Raw genomic sequence first — 19,364 nt, forward strand, 5'->3', positions numbered from 1 at the left:
CAGAAAGTCACTTATGGCTTTGGCAAAGAGGGCTTGAAGTACAGCAATGGGAATGAAAGCCTGAGGTAAGTACATGGTAAAAGTGTGCAATCTATTATATAAAGATATTTTAGTTAAAAGAAAGAAGAGAAAGAAGGGGATAGCTAGATAGGAAAACATGGTCAAAGGAGGATTTTTATAATAAAGCTGGTAAGAGAAGAGGTCTACAGATCCAATAATCTAAAGAAATGCATTACGTAATGAAGTTCTTGAGGTGGCAAAATACTGTGGATCAAGAGTACCCATGGAAGGGAGAAGTATACTTTGATAAGAGGAAAGATGCTATTATGTGTTGAACTGTACCCCCAACCAACAAATTTATATGTTGACGTCCTAATTCCTAGTACCTCATAATGTGACTTTATCTGTATATAGGGTTTTTACAGAAGTATTCAAGTTAAAATGGGGTAATTACAGTGGGCTCTAATTTGGTATGACTGGTGTCTTACTAAAGGAGGAACTTCAGACACATAGACATGCAGAGAAGAAAAATGATGTCAAGAGACACAGGGAGAAGATCACTATCTACAAACCAAGGAGAGAAGCCTAAAACAGGTCCTTCCCTTAGAGTCCTTAGAAGGAAACAACCTTGCTAACACCTTGATTTTTGACATCTAGCCTCCAGAACTTTGAGACGATGAGTTTTTACTGTTTAAGCCACCTAGTTTGCAGTTATTTAAGACAGCTCCAGAAAAGTAATAGAGACAGCTTCTTCACTGAAACTGGAGTGATAGAGAGCAAAATGAGAGAAGATACAATACAATTTTCAGTGGCAGGGAGGAATATGGAAGAGTTCATAGCTACTATGCTTTTTTTGTGGAATAAGATGCAAAATAGTCTATTAAAAAGAAGGTGTAGAGGGCTAGACAAAAATGGTGATGATTTGAACTAGCTGTTCTAAAGAACAAAATAGAAAGCTGACTAGTGATATATAAAAGTTATTATTGGGCAGTATGTGAGTACGGTCAGCATGAGCAGCCATGGATTTTTAGTGATGCCTATGTGCATAGTTGTGTTCTTCTCCAACCGTGCTCATAAACTTGGTGGTAAACTGTTTGAGGGTTTGGGGGCATGGTTTGGAAAGGCAATGTAAAGAAAATGGAACATGGAAAAAGTAATGTTAATGAGAAATGTGATATAGTCTGGATAGCAAAGGAACTAAAAACTGAAAGTAGCTGATATGTTGAAAGAAAATGGAGATGTCAAGGAGCTAAAGTTCTTAATGAGGTAAGAAAGTGAGTGAACTGCTCAGAATATGAGGTTTGGATTATACCTTAAGATTTCAAAGTTGGAGCAGTTCTGGGCATAGATGAGTGCCTGAGATATGAAAGTTGTGATTGAAGTGAAGACATTATGATGAAGTTAGGATGGTAGATGAGTTATTCACATGGGCTTTGAAGTTACCAATGATAGCTTTGGTATGTAGGATTAAAAGAAAGACTGATCTAGGTGCCAACATTTTCATAACTGGCTTAAAGATTAGTGAATGTGGATTTTGAGGAAGGGCAAAAGATGATAGCAGGTAATATAGCTAGATGCTACCGGCCTCAAAGAAGACAGAAATTTCAACCACAGGTAGAAAAACAATTATATTATCTCTTATGTTTTTTATTGCAATAAAGGTGCATTATGTCATATATATGTATATGTAGATGTAGATATCAGTATTAAATATATATGTAATTCCATGAAATAAAATTTAATGCCTGGCAAAGTTAACAACATGAAAAGAAATACAGATGGTTCCCCACTTACAATGGTTATAAATAAGATTTTTTTTTTTATTTTACAATGGTCCTAAAGTCATATGCATTTAGTGAAAACCATACTTCAAATTTTGAATTTTGACCTTTTTCCAGGCTTGTGATATACCATATGATATAAAGTATCACTTTCGGAATGCTGGACAGTGGCAGCAAGCTACATCTCACAATCAGTCATGCTAATGTAAGTGCTCTGAGCACTTTTAAGGTAGGATAGGCTAAGCTATGATATTTGGTAGGTGTATTAAAATGACACATACCTTGACACCCACTTCAAGGTGTGCTATGGTTTCAACATGAGTTGGACATATAATATGCTCACTCATACTAAGCAGCAAAGGGATTTCTCTAGATAGTCAACCTATGGTAAGGAAGTGACCATGATCAGAGAACACAGTGTAATTATGTACCTGACTCTAAACTCAAGACTTAGGATTCTTTACTGCAGCAACTGTCCCCATACGTCTTGTTCACAGGATACATTCTCAGGCTCTGACACTTTCTACTTTTCTGTTACCCACAAAATATTATCATGAAACCAGCACTGTCCAATAAAACATTTTTCAATTATGGCAACTTTCTGTGTTTTCACTGTTTAATGTGGTAGTTACTGATAAATTTAAATTTGAATTTAAATAACCATATGTTGCTAGTGGTTATAATATTGGAGAACACAGCTTTAGATCTTGTTAGATGACATAAAAAACCTAACTCATCCTAACAAGCTATTGACCCCGTCTATGATGTCCTTTCAAGATGACTGTCTTTTAACTAGGCAACATCGTAGGTACAAGGCTTTAACAAAAGAGAATCATTCTATAACAATGGTAGGAATTTCAACAAATTGACACAGCAGAAATCTTGGAGATAAAGATTTTTCATGGAAATCAGAAAATTCCACTACATACGTAACAGTTCCTTATGCTTGCATGTAAAATAAACTTGATAGACTAGGTTGCTTTTTAGAGCCCCAGTTCATTGAGAAGTCAGAGGTCTTACCTCCCTAAGGTATAAAAACAACATATTTACATTTGCTTCACAAGCTGGAACTCTGCTCCTGGCCATTACACTCACATTTTTAAAATGCGTATGTGCTCTGATATCTCCAGTTGGGAGTATTAATAAATAATAATCGTCAGAGAAAGGTTAACTTAGGGAGGAAGAGCCCCAGTACTCCAATTGGTCATTTAAAACAATTTTCTTTATTGACATCTCAACTTACTTTCTTTCTCCATTAGCTTCACCACCTCTTTTGCAGTACTGTTTACTTTCTAAAACTAATGATTATTGAGAACAGGTGTGCAAGATTCTTGTCCTTATTAGAATCATATATACCGAAGTACCAGAGTATCTGATGTTGAAAATAATTTCCTCCAACACCTTTGGAATGATGTCTCTGAAACTCAACTCATTTACTTAACTATGGATTGCTGCCTTGTCTCCTGCTATTCTCCAATATGACTTCCTGCAGTTATGCTGTTTAATTATGTGCCTAAGAAACACGCCCTGTACATTTCTTGCTTTTCTTTTTCCTGCCTCTCTCTGAGTATTAGTTTTGTTACTTTAAAATTAGATGAATAATGTTTAAATCCCTGCAGCTTTGTATTTGCATTTTGTATGGAAAAACAACTGACATCTGGCACATGGTAAATATAAAAACAGTGTTTAAGTGTTAGTTATTTTCTCTTTTTCCTTGTTTTATCCTTCTTAAAAACCTCCATAATAATGTTTGCCGTTTATATTATATTGTATTTTAAGGGATTTTTTATGCATATATTTTACATAGCCTCACCAACATTGTAATCTTCTTAAAAACAAGGTAGGAGAGAAAAGTCAGCTTATATTTCTTTGTAAATATAATAGTATCTGTTACATAGTAGGTGCTTAAAAAGCAAAATTTTGTCAATAGGTTTGTAGAGATATATAGGGATATGCTAGCACAACATACAACAGTCACATATGCTTAAATGTAACGTGACTATGAACAAATTCCTTAACATCTCTGAATCTCCATCTCCTCATACATAAGATGAAGATGATAACAATATGTACTTATAAAGGTTATTGTCAGATAAAGGATAAAACTTAACAGGAGCAGGAATTACGAAGGCTCAAATTCATACCAGATCTACGCTTATGTGTATGCAGTTTGAGAGAAATTTTGACAAACCAAAGATTGTCCAAAATGGAGTGACTAAGGAGGTGAGATATTTAGAGAAGACAAAACACAGAAACAAGAATATAACATTAATTTTTAAACGTATAAGTAATTGCTTGTGGAAGCAGAAACATTTAACTCTTACTCTAAAAAGCAAAAATAGGACTATTGGGAGAGTTATAATAATAAGGGCTTCAAATCACTCCAATTTGATTTTCCTACATTATGTAGTAGAAGTAGCATGAAAAAAGGAAATTAACACACAAATTTTAGTCCCAACTTTCCAACCATGCAGCTGTGTGATCTTGGACAATTCATTTTATCTTTCTCAGCTTCAGTTTCAAATATTCAAAATAAGTTTATTTTGCTTTACTAAAAGTTATGAAATTTGAACATCCTAGGGTCTTGATTTACACAAGAGAAAAAATGTGCCTTCCTGTAAAAGTCAAACTTGAGAGATTTATGTTTTCTAAGAAATCCATGTGAGGCAATTAGATTTTCAAGATTTATGACGATTGTGGACTCAATTGAATTTGTACTAAATTATAACTCTAGAAAAATTACTGTGTTTTCTGATTTATTGTTTCTCTAATAAATATTTAATGTATAGCTTAATGGTTCATAGTAAGTAAAATATTCAGTGGTATGATTCTTCAATAATGTATTAAACAATAGTTAAGGAAAATGCCTGGAAAATATTGAATGTATACATAACTCTATCCTGTAAAAGTTGTATTCTTTAATAGACTAGAGGCCTCTAAACAACTTTTAGAACAAATGAATTGTGTTTATTTTCCTGATGAGAAATAAAGATGACAAAAATAGAAAATTACTTCTGAGAATTTTAGTTATACAAAGAAAAAAATGATTACAATGGGTGTAGTTTATTAAAAGTCTGATATATCAAATTTAAATTGCTGCATGTTGTATCCGGGCATGATGGCTCACGCCTGTAATCCCAGCACTTTGGGAAGTCAAGGTGGGAGGATCACTTGAGGACAGGAATTCAAGACTAGCCTGGCCAACATGGCGAAACCTGTTCTCTACTAAAAATAAAAAAATTAGCCAGGCAGGGTGGTGCATGCCTGTATTCCCAGATACCTAGTAGGCTGAGGCACAAGAGTTGTTTGAACCCAGGAGGCAGAGGTTGCAGTGAGCCGAGATCATGACACTGCAGTCCAGCTTGGGAGAGATAGACTCTGTCTCAATAAATAAATAAATAAATAAATAAATAAAGCTGAATGTTGTAAAAAGGAAAAAAGTAGCTTCAAATTTCATCACTTTCTTAATAAACATAAATGTACATAGCTCCTAGAATATCAATAGCCCAAAGCTACCAAACTACCAAATGAAATATTAAAATTTCATTGTATACTCTATTTAGCAATAGATTTACTAAGGCAATCTATCACTGAAGAAAATATAAAACTAAACTTGTAAGAAGTGTTTATAAAACTTAAATTGTTGAATCTAATTTTAAGATTGTATGAGAGCTCAAAGCAATTCATGGTGTCTTTATAATTCAGGAGAACCATCCTGAAGATGAAACAAAAGTAGAATAACATCATTAAAACAAATGTGACAATATATAATTTTCTACTTGCAAATTTGCTTATCTCATTATAGTTTTACTTTTATAGAGACATATATGTATTTTTCTCTACATAAGGAAAGCTCTATGCAATACTGTAAAGAGAAAATTATTATTAAGAAAAGACAATGTTCAAGGTTACACAGTTTAATCAATAACTATTGAAGATATGCAATGGGTTAGGCCTTCTGGAAAGTACAAAGCAATTAGAAGGTATTGTCTTTGCTTTTAAAAAACTGATAATTTAATTCATGGAGCAGGTCTAAAACACTTAAAATAAAATATGTAATGCAAGATTATAAGGGATCAAGGACTTAAATCATGTAATAAAGGCTAGGTGTTACAGAAGTTTGGAAAAGGAACACTGAGTTACTCAAAGGAAACTCCACAGAGGAAAAGGGTGTTGCTACGGTCTGAATGCTGGTGTCTCCCTCAAATCCATGTGTTGGAATCTAATACCCAATATGGAAGAATTAATAGATGGAGACTTTGATAAATGATTGAGTCATAAGGGTCATGAATGCGATTAATGCCCTTATAAAAAAGGCTCAAGCATGCCCTCTTGTCACTCCTGTCATGTGGAGACACAGCTAGAAGGCACCCTCCATAAAAGAGAGACCAAGTCCTAACCAGACACCAAATTTGTTAATGCCTTGATATTTGACTTTCCAGCCACAAGAACTATGAGCAATAAATTTCCGTTGTTTACAAATTACCAAGTTTATGGTATTTTATTAGAGCAGAATGGACTAAGGCAGTTGTTAGCTGGTGCTTTTAAAAATGGGCAGATTTGTAGTGTTGAGAAGAAGATGTATGACCAATCTTGCTGAAGCAAATGACGTTAGAAAATACAATGAAAATAGGAATAAGTGAATTATTTTAAGGAAAAAGTGACTCTGGCTTTTCCCTTTCTAGACAAAGGCATTCTATGCCAAGACATTGAGTTAAAGAAGACCTTTACTTGCTATTCTTTAGTAAAGCCTTGTGCACACTTTGGATGTTGGTATCATAAAATCTTCTGGGAAGTGAAACTTGGATTCCAAAAAGAGAAAAGAAAAAACCTTTAGAATCGGCAAAGGCACTGTGCAGGTCATTTAGTTGGCAATTTGAAAATAAGAGTATGAGTACAAAATGTAATTTTATTCCTCCGCTCCATTAATGAGAAAGCACCTCACTAGTTAGAGTTCTAATATAATTTTTTAAAAAATGACTTAATGGGTACAGTGTACATTATTCAGATGACGGATATACTAAAAGCCAAGACTTCACCGTTATACTATATATACATGTAATAAAATTGCACCTGCACCCCTTAAATTTATACAAACAAAAAATACCAGTCTATTTGTATAGGGATGGGTAATGATAGCTAATATTTAAAGATTGCACGTTATATGCTGAGTTCTGCTCTTCTAAGTATGATTTGTAGATTATCTCATTTAATGCACACAGTCTTACAAGTAGATAGTATTATTAAGTATATTGTGCAATAGTAGAAACAGATTGAGACTGCTTTTCCTTCAGTGACAGAAAATGTTTCCTTGTTATAATTTGAACTTGCTTCAATATAATTTCTACCAGCATTAGACTCGGCATATTTACATGAAGTCCATAGGTAGAATGCAAAGGATCATTGTGTTCTTCCTTCTTCACTTCTAGAAGACATGTCTTGTAAGTGAGCATGTTCCTCACCAAATGATTGCTCAGTTTTCCTTAGGGATAGCTTGAACTTTACATTGATGACAGACATTATATGTAAAGTGCCTAAATATTATGGAAGGATAGTTGAGAACTTTTCCAGTATTATGTTTCCCTTTTTGTTTCTAAGCATTTAATCTATAAGAAATCAGCTATATACATATTTAAGAGCTGAATCACAGCTTTATTAAGAACACATTATATTGTCTATTGTTTCCTGGAAGTAAGAATAATATAACCAAGATGTTTTCAAAAAATTTATTAGATTCATGGAGTTATTTTTAGACTAAGCAGGCTCTCCGTGGGACAGTGTATGTACAATTTTATAAATTAATAAAGAATAAACTATAAAACAAAATGTAATGTTATTTGTTATTATCTTCTTGAAAGTCAAAAGTCCCTTCTCTTAATATGTATCAAAATTGAATTTCACCAAGGTAAGTTGTTAGTTTAACATTATAGAAATATCAAGAAAGCATGTGCTATCTTCAAGCATACTATCTTTCCACAAATACATTTATCTGGGTATTTCTACGGAATCAGATGCAAAGCAGACTGTAAATACACATTCAGGTATATTGCCTACATGATATCCAATTGCTGTAAGCATCTAATTATTTCTTATCTAGATGTTTGTTGTTACTTACACAAATTTCAAATGTTCTTTTAAAATGGGGAAAGAAACTAAATTTGTCTATGTCCATTCAGTACCATCTAATTGTCAACTCTTTGACAACTTCATTGAAGACAGCAGAGTTGAATCACAAGAAACCTTCTGTCTATGGCTTATTTTGAAATACTTATGAAAGACAGCAGAAACAAACAGAAATCCTGAACAGACCAACATTGAGTAATGAAATTGAATCTGTAATTTAGAAATTTCCCAAGGGGTCGCAGGGGAAAGTCCAGTACCCGACAGACTCACAGTTGAATTCTACCAGACATACAAAGAAGAACTGGTGCCAATCCTACTGTAACTGTTCCAAAAAATCAAGGAGGAAGGAATCCTCCCTAACTCATTCTATGAAGCTTGTAACAATCTAATACCAAAGTCAGGCAAGAACACAACAACAAAACTACAGACCAATATCCCTGAAGAACATAGATACAAAAATTCTCAACAAAATACTAGCAAACTGAATTGAATAGCACATCAAAAAGATAATACACCACAAGCAAGTGGAACTTACATCAGGGATGCAAGGATGGCTCAGCATATGCAAATCAATAAATGTGATTCACCACATAAAGAGAATTAAAGACAAAACCATACGAATATCTCAATAGATGCAGAAAAGCATTTGATAAAACTTAGCATCACTTCATAATAAAACCCTAAACAAACTAGGCATAGAAGTAACACAAAACAAACAAACCCATAGCCAACATCATACTGAACCTGGAAAAGTTGAAAGCATTCCCCTAAACAACTGGATTAAGACGAAACAAAGATGTCCACTCTTAGCACTCCTATTCAACATAGTAACGGAAATCCTAGACAGGTCAATTAGGAAAGAGAAAGAAATAAAAGGCATCTAAATTAGTAAACAGGAAGTCAAATTATCTCTATTCACCAGTGACATGATCTTATACATAGATAACCCTAAAGACTCTTCCAAAAGACTCCTATATTTGAGAAATGAATTCAATGAAGTATCAGGATACAAAAGCAATGTATGCAAATCAGTGGCATTTCTATACACCAATAAAGGCCAAGCTTAGAAACAGTCAAGAGCTCAATCCCATTTATAATATCTACATCTTAAAAACTTAGGAATCCATTTAACTAAGGAGGTAAAATATTTCTACAAAGGAAACTACAAAATACTGAATTAAGAAATAATAGACACAAACAAATGTAAGAAACATTCCATGCTCATGGATCGGAACAATCAATGTCATTAAAATGACCATACTGCCAAAAACAATCTATAGATTCAATGCAATTTTTATTAAAACACTGTCGGTTTTCACTGAATAAGAAAACACAATCGTAAAATTCATATTGAACCAAAAAGTGCCTGAATATCCAAAGCAATCCTAAGCAAACAGAACAAAACTGGGCACATCGCATTACCTGACTTCAATTTATACTACAAGGCTAGAATAACCAGAACCATATGGTACTGATATAAAAATAGACACATAGCTTAATGGAAAAGAATAGAGAACCCAAAAACAAAGTCACATACCTACAGCATACTGTTCTTTGACAAAGTTGACAAAAACAAACACTGGGGAAAGGAAACCCTCTTCAATAAATGGTGCTGGCATAATTGGGTAGTCACATGCAGAAGAATAAAACTAAATCCCTATTTTTCAATATATACAAATTAAATAAAAATGGACTAAAGACTTAAATATAAGACCTGAAACTAGAAAATTTCTAGAAGTAAACCTAAGAAAAAACTATTTTGGACATTGGCCTACACAAAAAAAATATGACTAAGTCCTCAAGAGCAAATGCAACAGTACCAAAAATAGACAAATGAAACTTATTGAAAATAAATATCCTCTTCATAGCAAAAGAAATAATTAACAGCGTGAAAAGGCAACCTACAGAATAGGAGAAAATATTCACAAACTATGCATCCGACAAAAGAGCAATATCTAGTATCTTCAAGGAACTCAAACAACTCAAGGAAAAAACCCACTAAAAAGTGGGCAAAGGATATAAACAGATATTCTTCAAAAGAAGGCATGTGAATGACCAAAAATCCTCAACATTACTATTCATCCTATAAATGCAAATTAAAACCACACTGAGATACCATCTTACACCAGTCAGAATGGCTATTAGTAAAAAGTCAAAAACCAATTTGTGTTGGTGAAGATGCAGAGAAAAGGAAATACTTATGCCTGGTTGGTGGAAATTTAAATTTGTTGAAACTTTCAAAAACAATATGGAGATTTTTCAAAAACTAAAAATAGAAATACCATTCAGTCCAGCAATTCTACTGCTAGGTATCTACCTGAAAGACAAAGGAAAATAAATAGTCATATCAAAAAGGTACTTGCACTTGGATATTTGTCACAATACTATTTACAGTAGCAAAGATATGGAATCAAACTAAGTGTCTATTAATGGATAATTGGATAAACAAAATGTGGGCTGTGTATGTGTGCGTGTGTGTGTGCCTCTGTGTGTGTGTGTTTACCTGAGTAGTACCATGGAGTACTACTCAGCTCTAAAAAATAATAAGATTATGTATTTTTGAGTAACATGAATGGAACTAGAAGCCATTATTTTAAGTGAAATAACTCAGAAACAGAATGTCAAATATTGCACATTCTCACTTATAAGCAGGATCTAAATAATGTGTACACAAGGACAATAGAGAGTGAAATAATAGACATTGGAAACTTGGAAAGATGGGAGGGTGGGAGAGTAGTTAGGAATGAGAAATTAACTAATGGGCACAATGTACACTATACAGTGATGGTTACACGAAAAGTCTAGACTTCACCACCATACAATATCTTCATGTAACAAAATTGCACTTGTGCCCCGTAAATATATAAAAAGAAAAATTTAAAATATCTTCACAAAGACTTCTTGTATCCAAAAATTAACAATGGATATTTCAAGGTGGTAGTATTTTAGAGAGAATTTGAGTTACTTATTTGTAATTTCCTGTGATTTTTGATTTATGATGTGGAATGTCATATCTGTAAGAGCCTTTATTCCTTACAAACAACACCCATGAACCCAGCAGAAAAGAAAGAATCCTTGGCAATGCCTTCAAGAAGTAATGAAAAGTAGGGCTATGCCAGATTCTGGTAACATGTTTTTTGAAATATTCCAAATTGGTGGTAAGTGATTATGAAGCATCTTATATCAATAAAAAAGGTGGGGGTGGGGAAATACAAATGGACAACAAACAAGTAATTATATCCTCAAATTCACTATTACAATGAAATATCAGTTCTCGCAATAAGCGAGTTAGAGTAGAATGCAGACACATTCTTTGTTAAACAAAGTAACCAAGTTTATTAAATAAAGAAAAAGTATACATATAGGAGAAGACTTATATTCCTTCACTGACTTATGCTTATATTATTCCTTTCTTTGAAGTATCAAACTGATAAATATTTTCTAGTCTAATGATTAGTTCAGTTTATTCTATTCTCATAATCTTCACATACAATGTTTTCTTTTATTAAATCTCTGTGACTCTGGTTTTAATTTTCAATTTTAGTGAAGGCTGATTTAAACAAGGTGGGAATTAATAATATTTAAAGAATTTACATTCTTACCAACAGTGTACAAGAGTTCCCTTTTCTCCACATTCTCAGCAGCATTTGTTATTACTTGACTTTTGGATATAAACTATTTTAACTGGGGTGAGATAATATCTCATTGTAGTTTTTAATTTGCATTTCTCTGATAATCAATGATGTTGAGCACCTTTTCATATGTCTGTTTGACATTTGTATGGCTTCTTTTGAGAAATGTCTATTTAACGCTTTTGCCCATTTTAAAAATCAGATTATTGGATTTTTTTTTCCTATAGAGTTATTTGAGCTCCTTACATATTCTGGTTATGAATCCCTTGTCAGATGGATAGTTAGCAAATATTTTCTCTCCTTCTGTGGGTTGTATCTTCATGTTGTTGACTGTCTCCTTTGCTGTGCAGAAGTTTTTAACTTGATATGATCCCATTTGTTCATTTTTGCTTTGGTTGCCTGTGCTTGTGGGGTATTACTCAATAAAATTTTGCTCACACCAATGTCCTGGAGAGGTTCCCCAAAGATTTTTTTGGTAATTTCATAGTTTGAAGTTTTATACTTTAGTCTTCAATCAATTTTGATTTGATTTTTGTATATGGTGAGAAATAATGGTTTAGTTTTATTCTTCTGCATATGACTATCCAGTTTTCCCACCACCATTTATTGAAGTAATTGTGTTTTCCCCAAGGGATGTTCTTGGCACTTTTGTTGAAAATGAGTTCATTACAGACATGTGGATTTGTTTCTGGGTTCTCTATTCTGTTTCATTGGTCTAGGTGCCTGCTTTTATGCCAGTACTAAAATTTATATGAAACCACAAAAGACTCAGAATAGCTAAAGCTAGCCAAAACAAAACAAAACAAAACAAACAAACAAAAAAATCCCTGAATTCATCACATTACTGCTGTATTATAACTTGAATTCAGGTAATGTGATTACTTCAGTTTCCCCATGCTCCTCCCCACTCCCTTAGGCTAGCTTTAGCTATTCTGCATTTTTTGTGGTTTCATATAAATTTTAGAGTAGTTTTTTCTATCTCTGGAAGAATGTCCTTAGTATTTTGAGAAGGTTTGTGCTGAATCTGTAGATTTCTTTGGGTAGTATGGACAGTTTGAAAAATACTCATCCTTCCAATCCATGTACATGAGATATTATTTCATTTTTTGTTGTCCTCTTCAATTTTTTAATCAATATTTTATAGTTTCCATTTTAGAGATCTTTCCTTTCTTTGGTTAAGTTAGTTCCTAGATAGTTAATTTTATTTTTGGCTATTGTAAACAAATTTACTTTTGATTTCATTTGAAGATTGCTCATTGTTGGCATATAGAAATGTTATTAATTTTTGTACACTGATTTTGTATCCTGCAACTTTGTCGATTTTATCAGTTTTAATAGTGTTTTGGAAGCGTCTTTAGGTTTCTTCAAACATAAGATCAGTTCATTTGCAAACGAGAATAATTTCACTTCTTTCTTTCTGATTTAGATGTCCTTTATATCTTTCTCTTGCCTGGTTGATGTAGGTAGGATTTCTATCACTGTATTAGTGTGTTCACACACTGTAAATAAAGACATACCTGAGACTGAGTAATTTATAAAAAGAAAGAGGTTTAATAAACTCACAGTTTCACGTGGCTGGGGAAGCGTCATAATCATAGCCGAAGGCAAAGGAGGAGAAAACACGTCTTACATGGTGGCAGGCAAGAGAATGTGTGCAGGGGAACTACCTTTTATAAAACCATCAGAACTCATGAGACTTATTTACTATCACAATAACACCACAGGAAAAACCAACCTTCATGACTCAATTTCTTCCCACCAGACCCTTCCCACGACACATGGGGATTATGGAAACTACAATTCATGATGAGATTTGGGTGGGGACACAGCCAAACCATATAAATCTGCCTTTGGCCCATCCCAAATCTCAGGTCATCACATTTCAAAACACAATCATGCCTTCCCAACAAGTCTTCCAAAGTCTTAATTCATTCTAACATTAACCCAAAAGTCCAAATTCAAAGTCTCATCTGAGACAAGGCAAGTCCCTTCTGACTATGAGCCTGTAAATTCAAAAGCAAGTTAGTTACTTCCTGGACATGATGGGGGTACAGGCATTGGATAAATATACCCATTCCAAATGGGAGAAATTGGACGAAACAAAAGGAGCTAAAAGCCCCATGTAAGACCAAAATCTAGCAGAGAAGACAAATCTTAAAGCCCCAAAATGATTTCCTTTGACTCTATGTCTCACATGTAGGTCACACTGATACAAGAGGTGGGCCCCCACAGCCTTGAGCAGCTTCACCCCTGTGACTTTGCTGGGTACAGCCCCCCTTCTGGCTGCTTTGAGTGTCTCTGACTGGCATTGAGTGTCTGTGACTATAGGTGGATCTACGATTCTGGGGTCTGGAGGGTGGTGGCCCTCTTCTCACAGCTTCGCTAGGCAGTGCCCCAGTGGGGACTCTGTGTGTGGGCTCCCACCCCATATTTCCCTTCTGCACTGGCCTACCAGAGGTTCTCCATGAGGGTGCTGCCCCTGCAGCACACCTCTGCCTGAATATTCAGGAATTTTCATGCATCTTCTGAAGTCTAGGCAGAGGTTTCCAAACCTCAATTTTTGATTTATGTGCACCTGCAGGCCCAACACCATATGTAAGTCACCAAGAATTGGGGCTTCTGCCCTCTGAAGCAACAGCCTGAGCTGTATGTCGGCCCCTTTTAGCCACAGCTGAGATTCGGGGGACTAAGTACCAAGACTGCACAAAGCAGAAAAGCCATGGGTCCGGTCCAGAAAAAAAAGATATTTTCTCCTAGGTCTCTGAGTTTGTGATGGGAGGGAATGCTGTGAAGATCTCTAACATGCCCTGGAGACATTTTCTTCATTGTTTTGTTAATTAACATTTGGCTCCTCCTTACTTCTGCAAATTTCTGCAGCTTGCTTGAATTTCTCCTCAGAAAATGGGTTTTTCTTTTCTATCACATTGTCAGGATGAAAAATTTCCAAACCTCTATTCTTCGCTTCCCTTTTAAACATAAGTTCCAATTCCAAACCATCTTTCTCAAGTATAAAGTTCCACAGATCTCTAGGGCAGGGGCAAAATGCCACCAGATTTTTTTTTTTTTTTTTTTTTTCCTAAAGCTTAACAAGAGTTACCTCTGCTGCATTTCCCAGCAACTTTCTCACCTTCAGTTGAGACCACCTCAACCTGGACTTATCGTCCATATCACTATCATCATTTTGGTCAACACGATTCAACAGGTTTCTAGGAAGTTCCAAAATTTTTCAAATTTTCCTGTCTTCTTCAGAGCCCTCCAAACTCTTCCAACCTCTGCCTGCTACCCAGTTCTAAAGTCATTTCCACATTTTTGGGTATTTTTACAATAGCTTTACACCCCACTCTACTGGTACCAATTTGCTGTATTAGTCTGTTCAAATGCTGCTAATATAGACATAAGTGAGATTGAGTAATTTATAGAGAAAAAAGTGTTTAATGGACTTACAGTTCCACATGGCTGGGGTGGTCTCACAATCATAGTGGAAGGTGAAGGAGGAGCAAAAGCATGTCTTGCATGGTGGCAGGCAAGAGAGCACGTGCAGGGGAATTGCCCTTTATAAAACCATCAGATCTCCTGACACTTATTCACTATCATGAAAACAGCACAGGAAAGATTCACCCCCATGATTCACTTACCTCTCACTGGGTCCCTACCAGGACATGTGGGGACTATAGAAACTACCATTCAAGATGAGATTTGGGTGGGGACACAGCCAAACCATATCAAGTATTACGTGGAATAACAGTTGTGAAATTAGGCTTTCTTTTCATTTTCCAGATCTTAGAGGAAACATTTTCAGTTTCTCCCCATTCAGTATGATACTATCTGTGGGTCTTTCATATATGGCTTTTATTATGTCATGGTATGTTTCTTCTAAATTGATGTTTTGTCATTTTTTTTAATCATTAAGTAATGTTGAATTTCACCAAATGCTTTTTCAGCATCAACTGAAATAATCTTATGGGATTTTTCAAGGAAAAAGAGCCTTATTTTTAAAATAAATCAATTATTTAAAGTATACTTGAGATAGCGTCTTTCATTTAATCCTGACTTAATTGTGTACAATCACTATAATATTGCAATGACATTCTGGAAATAAGTTCCAAGTACATCACCATATGCTTATTAGTAGCTATCATACAAATCTACTGACTTTGAGGGAAAGATTTTACTAATTTTTCACTGACTCTGAGATATTCATTTCACAGTATAACTGTGATTTATCTGAACATTTACAAATTTTGACAAAATTCTTTTCTTTCCATTGCAGGCATCAATACGTTACATTATATACTACAATTCAAGTAAAATAATGATGGTTATCAGTGTGCTTTCTGATACTGCCCATGATAGATAGAGTGAAATCACAGCATAAAGAGTAACCAGAAACCTATGTTGTAAACTTTATTTGGCTGCAAATATCTTGCAACAAATAAATACTAATATGACAAATAGTTACTAATATACGTAACACGTGAAACCTAACAGTCCTGGATTGTAGTATACCTGTAAAACCCTTTATAGCAGTTTTTTCTCCACCTTTTTTTTTAAAAAAAATCACCTTTGTTTCCAACGAGAAAAATTAAATTCAAATTAAATTAATTAAATTAAATAGCTTTAACTATATATTTATTCCTAATAGAAATTAATACTAAGGAATAAGATTTTGTTGGCTAGGATGTTTTGGAAGGTTAAAAGCCATTGTATTATTGTCTAAGGTTTTTTTCACTCTGTGAACTCAGAAAATCTGAGGTAGGTCTAAGTTAATTTAGAAAGTTTATTTTGCCAAGGTTTAGGAAATGTCCATGACACAGCCTCAGGAAGCCCTGATGACATGTGCCCGAGGTGGCTAGGGCACAGCTTGGTTTTATACATTTTAGAGAGACATGAAACATCAATCAGCATGTGTAAGAAGTACATTGATTCCATCTACAAAGGCGGAGACAACCCAAAGCAAGCCCCTGCCCCCACCCTCCTCACTGGGGCTTCCAGGTCATAGGTAGGTGAGAGACAGATGGTTGATTTTTTTTAGTTTCTGGTAAGTCTTTCTAAAGGAGGCAATCAAATATGCATCTATCTGAGTGTTTATAGGGATAACTTTGAATAGAATAGGAGGCAGGATTGCCCTAAGCAGTTCCCACCTTAGTTTTTCCTTAGTGATTTTGGAGGCCCAAGATTGGGTCTCTAATATGTTTTTCTTTCATAACCAATTTTTGTCTCCATTGAATATGTATGGCTTAAAGTTGATGAAAATACATTAAATAGCCTTTAACATTATTAGAGGGGAAGAAACCTAATGAGTAACAATGGAGGTTGAGATAGTTGACTTCTAGACTATCACTGTTCTATGCTGGCTGAATGATCTCAGAAGAAATCACGTCTCTTTATTTTCTTGTTTTGGAAAACACAGGAATAGCATAAAACCTAATTTCTTGGAAAAATTACTTAATCTCACTGGATTCAGAGTTCTTGGTTATTACTTGAAGGAATTGGTATAGACGAGTCAATTCTGGATGCACTTTCCTGGGGCATATAAGAGATATCAATGCTCAGTTATATTTACCCAAATCAATTAAACCAGTCTCTGTAGGATGTGGTCTAATCAGTGGTTCTACAACTGTAGTGTGAATCAGAATCACCTGAAGAGTTTGTTAAACCATAGATTGGTAGACCTCACTCTCAGAGCTTCTGATTCAGTAGATTTGGGAGGGTGAGGCCCGCAAAGTTGTATTATCAAGTTCTCAGGTAACGCTCTGCTATTGGTCTGTGGACCACACTTTGAGAACGATTGGATTAGGCATATGTGTAAATGTGTATTTCTTTTTTCTTTCTTTCTTTCTTTCTTTCTTTCTTTCTTTCTTTCTTTCTTTCTTTCTTTCTTTCTTTCTTTCTTTCTTTCTTTCTCTCTCTCTCTCTTTCTTTCTTTCTTTCTTTCTTTCTTTCTTTCTTTCTGTCTTTCTCACGCTCTCCCTCTCTCTCTCTCTCTCTCTCTCTCTCTCTAATCAAGTGAATTCTAATCTCAAAACTCATGGTATAGGAAACACCATAAGGTTGCTTAAGTTCTAAGATACAGAGATTTTAACATAATAAGAGTTGCTAAACCTCAAGATGATTTATATAGAAAAGAGACCTGTGGACAAATATCAACTTATTGGTGGCTTTTCATTAAAAACTTGTTCTTATAAAGCCTTTTACAGTATTTTTTGAAAACTTTTTTTTTTTTTTTTTACTGCATATATTGTTCTTCTTTTCTCCATAGATAGCTTAGTTGATAATCAGTGTCTCATCATTTGATAAGACCAATGGAAGATTTGAATAGTAGCCCGGTGCTTTCAAATTGCTTAAAGAGAATCTTATAAATTAGTAGTTCAGAGGCAATTCTGCGATTGTTTCAATACGTGGAATTGCAATAGTGCTGTAAGTACTGATTCTTTTACATGACCATGTATAAACCAAGGAGTATTCTGTATTTTTCAGTATCAATAAAGAGCCCAATATTTTAGATGAACTATTTAAAGGCTTTTCCTTTGGTCCCTTATATTTTCCTTCCTTTCCTAGAGGCCCTCACTCCTCAGGCCTCTCATACCTCATGCCTTCATCCCCTCTCACTTCCTCCAGGATGAGGACTGTCTCCCATTGTGGTGATGAGCCACTTCATCCCCTCTCAGTTCCTCCAGGATAAGGACTGTCTCCCATTAGTGATGAGCCAGGAAAACATCTGAATGCACGCTGTCACCAAAATAAACAACCTTGGGCTCAGGTTTGCCAGTCATTTTCTTCAGAACTTTATAGAAGTGGATAGCATTCCCTTGGGGGTAGCAGCCAGGTGTACAGAGATGGCAGTGTCTGCTGCTCTTCATTATTCTTGAGTCTCTGGAAAGGCCTCTGACGTAGTAAATGAAAGAAGAAAACAAGCTTCAACACATTTGTAATCACAATGTCAAAAAGGGCTTCAAAATCATTCTCAATGACATCTTCACAGAGAAATCTATCACAATCACTGCGAGAACTGGTAATTAACATAGTCGTTTTCCCAGCATTCTTTAGCTGTTGAAGCCATTTATTTTAACAGATTCAGGACAACCGTGCAAATATCTGCCTGGATCTCTTTTTATTTCTGGAAAATATATACTACAGTTTTCCTTAAAAGCTGACATTTTGTAATTGTGTTGAATACCAGCAAATATATTCTTCCAAAAATAAAAGGATTTTTGATCATTGTTTGGTTTTGTTAAATAGTCCACCACTCTGGCACATTAAAAAGTTACTGGAAGGTCAAAGTAGTTATCATAAAACAGTACTCTCCTGAGTGGCAAGCCATTCCAGTGTCCAACAAGAACTGCTTCCATTCCTTCTTGTCATATGCCTTTGCCAGCACCTCTGGAGTCAGCATATTGGTGCCATGGCTTTCACTGAGAAGAGTGCCATTATCTGCAAATTTAATGAAATTCTTGTCTTCTAAATCCAGTGCCAAACCCTTGAAACAGAAAGACCAATCCTCGGGGGTCACATTGAGCATTTCCTTATCATACTTTTTCTCCTAAACTAGAAACTGGGCAAAGCTATTGTAAATGAGCAGGGTGCTTTGCAGCAGGTTGTAGTGACACAGACTGTAGTCCGAGTTTTAGCAAATGAGCAGGGTGCTTTGGAGCAGGTTGTAGTGACACAGACTGTAGACTGAGTTTTAGCTGGCAGAGTGGGAAAAACAGCTGAACCATGGCTGCACGGGGAGAAATGGGAAGTGTCTCAACCTGGCAGGGTGTGAGGAGCAGACAGGTGGGACACTGCCAGTCAATCCTACGATTTTTGTCCTTCATTCTGTTAAAAT

General features: G+C 35.0%; 1 pseudogene; it reads right to left on the reverse strand.

Annotated features, from left to right (window-relative positions):
• Nucleotides 1-17,800: 17,800 nt before the first annotated feature.
• LOC102126659 (5'-nucleotidase domain-containing protein 1 pseudogene) lies at nucleotides 17,801-19,160 on the reverse strand (annotated as a pseudogene).
• Between the last annotated feature and the right edge of the window lie 204 nt (nucleotides 19,161-19,364).

This window comes from Macaca fascicularis, chromosome X (genome assembly GCF_037993035.2).
Source record: "Macaca fascicularis isolate 582-1 chromosome X, T2T-MFA8v1.1".
NCBI classification, from domain to species: Eukaryota; Metazoa; Chordata; class Mammalia; order Primates; family Cercopithecidae; genus Macaca; species Macaca fascicularis.